Source organism: Mustelus asterias, unplaced genomic scaffold (assembly GCF_964213995.1).
Source record: "Mustelus asterias unplaced genomic scaffold, sMusAst1.hap1.1 HAP1_SCAFFOLD_1187, whole genome shotgun sequence".
In the NCBI taxonomy this organism is placed as follows: domain Eukaryota; kingdom Metazoa; phylum Chordata; class Chondrichthyes; order Carcharhiniformes; family Triakidae; genus Mustelus; species Mustelus asterias.
The window spans coordinates 72,501-77,500 of record NW_027591132.1 but is presented as its reverse complement, the minus strand read 5'-3'; the positions used below and the strand labels follow the sequence as shown (position 1 = coordinate 77,500).

The 5,000-nt window shown below is 66.5% G+C and overlaps 2 non-coding genes across 2 annotated transcripts in view; both read left to right on the top strand.

Moving 5' to 3' along the window:
- The first annotated feature begins 3,418 nt into the window (after window positions 1–3,418).
- LOC144487998 (5.8S ribosomal RNA) lies at window positions 3,419–3,572 on the top strand. Its single transcript, XR_013496501.1, has one exon. It is a non-coding gene; the product is annotated as a 5.8S ribosomal RNA (ribosomal RNA).
- A 1,260-nt stretch (window positions 3,573–4,832) lies between these two features.
- Window positions 4,833–5,000, top strand: part of LOC144487995 (28S ribosomal RNA) — a 3,775-nt gene continuing 3,607 nt past the window's right edge. The window contains exon 1 of the ribosomal RNA XR_013496498.1: window positions 4,833–5,000. This exon is cut by the window's right edge and continues 3,607 nt beyond it. This is a non-coding gene — a ribosomal RNA (28S ribosomal RNA).

The window sequence follows — 5,000 nt, the reverse complement described above, 5'->3', positions numbered from 1 at the left end:
GGTCCTTTCGTTCAGCGGTTCCACGGTTTGGCCGGCGCGAGCAGATGCTTGGGGGGAGACGGTGGCGTCAGCCACGCACTCACTCTGCTTCTGCAGTCCGGTCCACTCCGCCCGTTCTAGCTGCTCGTTTGGTCCCTCGCCCGCCAGCAGACCGTTCCGCCGACGGTGCTCCTCCTCCGCAGCGACTTCTGCCTAGCCCCTCTGCCGGGTGCGATGTCTCCGGCGTCCGCACCGATCCTCGGCATTGGTGCCGCACACGCAACGCCTGCGTCGTTGGAAGGGCTTCGCCGTTGGCGTCGCACACAGCCCTGTGGGGGTGTCTTTGCAGTCCGTCCGAGAGGTGGGGGCACGCACGGCAACACGGCCGGCCTGCCTGCTTGGGACGATGCGGTCCTTTCGTTCAGCGGTTCCACGGTTTGGCCGGCGCGAGCAGATGCTTGGGGGGAGACGGTGGCGTCAGCCACGCACTCACTCTGCTTCTGCAGTCCGGTCCACTCCGCCCGTTCTAGCTGCTCGTTTGGTCCCTCGCCCTCCAGCAGACCGTTCCGCCGACGGTGCTCCTCCTCCGCAGCGACTTCTGCCTAGCCCCTCTGCCGGGTGCGATGTCTCCGGCGTCCGCACCGATCCTCGGCACGGCGCGGGTGCGCACCTGTGGGCTGCCGCCCCGTGCTCCACGTCCGTCCGTGTGTGCCCGCTGTGGGGACCGTCTTCCTCTCGCCTGGGCGACGGCTTGCGGGCTGCGACGTGACCTTGCCACCGCCTTGCAGCATTACATCCGCAGTTGAAACGAAGAGAGCTGCTGCGGGCTTGGGTGCTTGTCCTGGCGGCTTGTCGACGGGACCACGGTGAACGGCCACTGCGTGACTCCGCAGGGAGACGTTCTGGTGCAGTCAGGGGCCTTTTTGTCTCCCGCCGCGGTGAAGCTTTGGTCGCATTCTAGTCACTCTCTCTTCAATCCCGGTACGGGGTACCTGTTCATGCTCACCATTCCTCGAGCACCCGCGTGCAGAGGGTGGGTGCGAGGTTTAAAGATTCGTGGTCCGCCTGTCGGTCCGGTCTCGTGCTGACTTGAGCGAGTGTCCTCCGCGTTCGAGAGAATGTGCCTGTCCGCGGGGGCAGCCGCGCTTGCGAGCGTTCCGCCGCGCCCCCTTCCCCAGCCCGCCGAGGTTGGGGCGTGCGGGGTCGGCTTGCGCCCGTAGCGTCGGCCTGTCCTCCGCGGCTTGCACCCGACTCAGTCCGCTGCGGCCTCGCCTCGACTCTCGAGCCTTCCGCCAGACGGTGACACCAGAGAACTCTGCCTCTGGCTGTTGCGGGGCGTGACGGCGCGTGTCGGGCTCCGGCCCGTCACCCACGCCGGCACTCAACGCCTGCGAGCGCCCTGTTGCCTCCGAGAAAGGTTTTTCGCTTGATTGTCGCTCGAGTGCGTGTGCCTCCGGGGCTCACGCCGTGGTACGCGCCAGGCTGGGGCTCCACCGTCACGTCGGCGGGGGAGCGTTTAGCGCGTCCCAGGATCGGACAACCTCTCCGGGGGCCCGAGCCGAAACCCGACACGGTATAAAAGTCGTAACAAGGTTTCTGTTGGTGAACACGTTGTGAAGGATCTTTGTCGGCCGGGGGCCCGCCACCTCTCCGGGGAGGGCGGCCCGTCACTCCTTGAACGCGAAGGCTGGCGCCGGTTGGGCCAGGCAGGAGAGCCCCACGGGGGCCGGCCCCGGGGCCAGGTATCGGACAACCTCTCCGGGGGCCCGAACCGAAACCCGTAACACAGAATAAAAATCGTAACAAGGTTTCTGTTGGTGAACACGTTGTGAAGGATCTTTGTCGGCCGGGGGCCCGCCACCTCTCCGGGGAGGGCGGCCCGTCACTCCTTGAACTCGAAGGCTGCGCCGGTTGGGCCAGGCAGGAGAGCCTCACGGGGGTTGGCCCCGGGGCCGTGGCCCGTACTGACGCTGGCGCCTCCCACGCGGGTGGGAGGTCACACCGACAATTTCGCCGTACCCGTCGAACGGGCCTGGTCACCCGTACGCACGTTCCGCCGAAGCCGGGCGACGTCGATCTCGGTCCCACTCGGTTGGGCCGGCGCGCGGGCGCCGCCACCGACGAGCACGCACACGCTCGGTTGCACGCCGGCAAGTCCATGCGGGTGCCGCACACGCTACGCCTGCGCCGTTGGAAGGGCTTCGCCGTTGGCTTCGTAGGGTGTCTTTGCAGTCCGTCCGAGAGGTGGGGGCACGCACGGCAACACGGCCGGCCTGCCTGCGTGGGACGATGCGGTCCTTTCGTTCAGCGGTTCGGCGGTTTGGCCGGCGCGAGCAGACGCTCGGAGGGAGACGGTGGCGTCAGCCACGCACTCACTCCGCTTCTGCAGTCCGGTCCACTCCGCCCGTTCTAGCTGCTCGTTTGGTCCCTCGCCCGCCAGCAGACCGTTCCGCCGACGGTGCTCCTCCTCCGCAGCGACTTCTGCCTAGCCGCTCTGCCGGGTGCGATGTCACCGGCGTCCGCACCGATCCTCGGCACGGCGCGTGTGCGCACCTGTGGGCCGCCGCCCCGTGCTCCACGTCCGTCTGTGTGTGCCCGCTGTGGGGACCGTCTTCCTCTCGCCTTGGCGACGGCTTGCGGGCTGCGACGTGACCTTGCCACCGCCTTGCAGCATTACATCCGCAGTTGAAACGAAGAGAGCTGCTGCGGGCTTGGGTGCTTGTCCTGGCGGCTTGTCGACGGGACCACGGTGAACGGCCACTGTGTGACTCCGCAGGGAGACGTTCTGGTGCAGTCAGGGGCCTTTTTGTCTCCCGCCGCGGTGAAGCTTTGGTCGCATTCTAGTCACTCTCTTCAAAGCCCGGTGAGGGGTACCTGTTCATGCTCACCATTCCTCCGGCACCCGTGTGCGGAGGGTGGGTGCGAGGTTTAAAGATTCGTTGTCCGCCTGTCGGTCCGGTCTGGTCTCGTGCTGACTTGAGCGAGCGTCCACCGCGTTCGAGAGAATGTGCCTGTCCGCGGGGGCAGCCGCGCTTGCGAGCGTTCCGCCGCGCCCCCTTCCCCAGCCCGCCGAGGTTGGGGCGTGCGGGGTCGGCTTGCGCCCGTAGCGTCGGCCTGTCCTCCGCGGCTTGCACCCGACTCAGTCCGCTGCGGCCTCGCCTCGACTCTCGAGCCTACCGCCAGACGGTGACACCAGAGAACTCTGCCTCTGGCTGTTGCGGGGCGTGACGGCGCGTGGCGGGCCCCGGCCCCTCACCCACGCCGGCACTCAACGCCTGCGAGCGCCCTGATTCCTCCTTTTTTTCGCTTGATTGTCGCTCGAGTGCGTGCGCCTCCGGGCTCACGCCGTGGTACGCGCCAGGCTGGGGCTCCACCGTCACGTCGGCGGGGGAGCGTTTTGCGCGTCCCAGGATCGGGCAACCGATCCGAAACCCGATACAACTTTTAGCGGTGGATCACTCGGCTCGTGCGTCGATGAAGAACGCAGCTAGCTGCGAGAATTAATGTGAATTGCAGGACACATTGATCATCGACACTTTGAACGCACTTTGCGGCCCCGGGTTCCTCCCGGGGCTACGTCTGTCTGAGGGTCGCTTGACAATCAATCGCACTTCGCGCGCATCCGTGCGCCGAAGAGCGCGGCTGGGGTGTCGCAGAGGTGCCGTCCTCTCTGTCCCCCTAAGTGCAGACCCAGAGTAATCCGCGTCGGAGAGCTTGACCTCTTGGGTGCCGGCGTCCGCCTCCGGGCTCGTCGGCACTGCCCGCTCCCGCACTGGCCCAGCCACCTCGGGGTCGCCGGCACGGCTGTCATCGGGTTGCCAGAGAGAGAGAACGTGACTGCCTCGCTGCCGGGACCGTGTGTGCCTTCCATTAGGCTCGGGCCAGGGGGGTTGACTCTCTGTTGATGTGTGTGTGTGGCTCGTCCACGGGAAGGATCCGCAAGAGTTGGCTCGGTTGGGTGCTCCGGCACAGAGAGTGAGAGAGTGGAGTGACTGTCCGCTGGACGTCTCCGGACACGTTGCCTCGCGTGGTCCGTGCTCGGTTGCCTGCCGGTGGGTTGCCGTGGCCGTTCAGTGCCGTCGCGTGGAGGACGGCAGCTTGACGCGTGTGACGCTTGATGCCTGGATCGGTGCTCGGTCGTGCCGTGCTTTTCTTCCCTCTGTTGCGCGTGCGAGTGCTTGCATTTTTGTCGTGGGAATCCGTGGCGGTTGGGTGTCGTTGCTTGTGTTGCGCTGGAGCTGCGGCTCCTTCCACACTCCGCAGCCCACCCTCTGCCGTTGCGGTTCTGGGGCAATGTGCCTGCGCCCGCGTTCAACGTGTGCCTTGGGTTCGAATCGTCGCAGAGCCGACTTGGCCGTGTGGTCCTCGCTCCGGTGTCTCCCCGTGTCCTGCTGCCGCCGAAGTCTTCTACGTGAAAGGTGCTGTCCTGGCCGCGGCGTGGCCACCCGCCGCTTGCAGCCCGTGCGCTCCGCCGCCCGGCTTCGTCCTTGGCGTCTGGCCTTTCGCTCCGGCAGGCTGTGTGTCCCACGGCCCTGCTTTTCTCTCGCTCGATACCGCCGTCGCACCGCGACCCCGCCAGCAGCACTGCTTTCCGTTACCGTGGAGGTGGGCGCACGCCTCGCCGCAAACGATTCTCTGGAACAGTTGACGTGCCGAGCCCGGTCCGGCGCCGAGTGCGAGGGGGCACGCAGCGCTCGCAGTACCGTGTGCGTTCCGTGTGTGTCCGTGCCTGTGCATCCGCTGCGCAGCACGGCGCGCACTTGCGAGCACGCGTACGTGTGTGTGTCTGTGTGTGCGCCCGAAGCGCGTGGAGGCGCCGACGACCGGCCGGCCAGAGCACTCGTTGCTGCCTACGACCTCAGATCAGACGTGTCAACCCGCTGAATTTAAGCATATTACTAAGCGGAGGAAAAGAAACTAACAAGGATTCCCCTAGTAACTGCGAGTGAAGAGGGAAGAGCCCAGCGCCGAATCCCCGCTCGCCTGCCGGGCGTGGGAAATGTGGCGTAAAGGAGACCTTT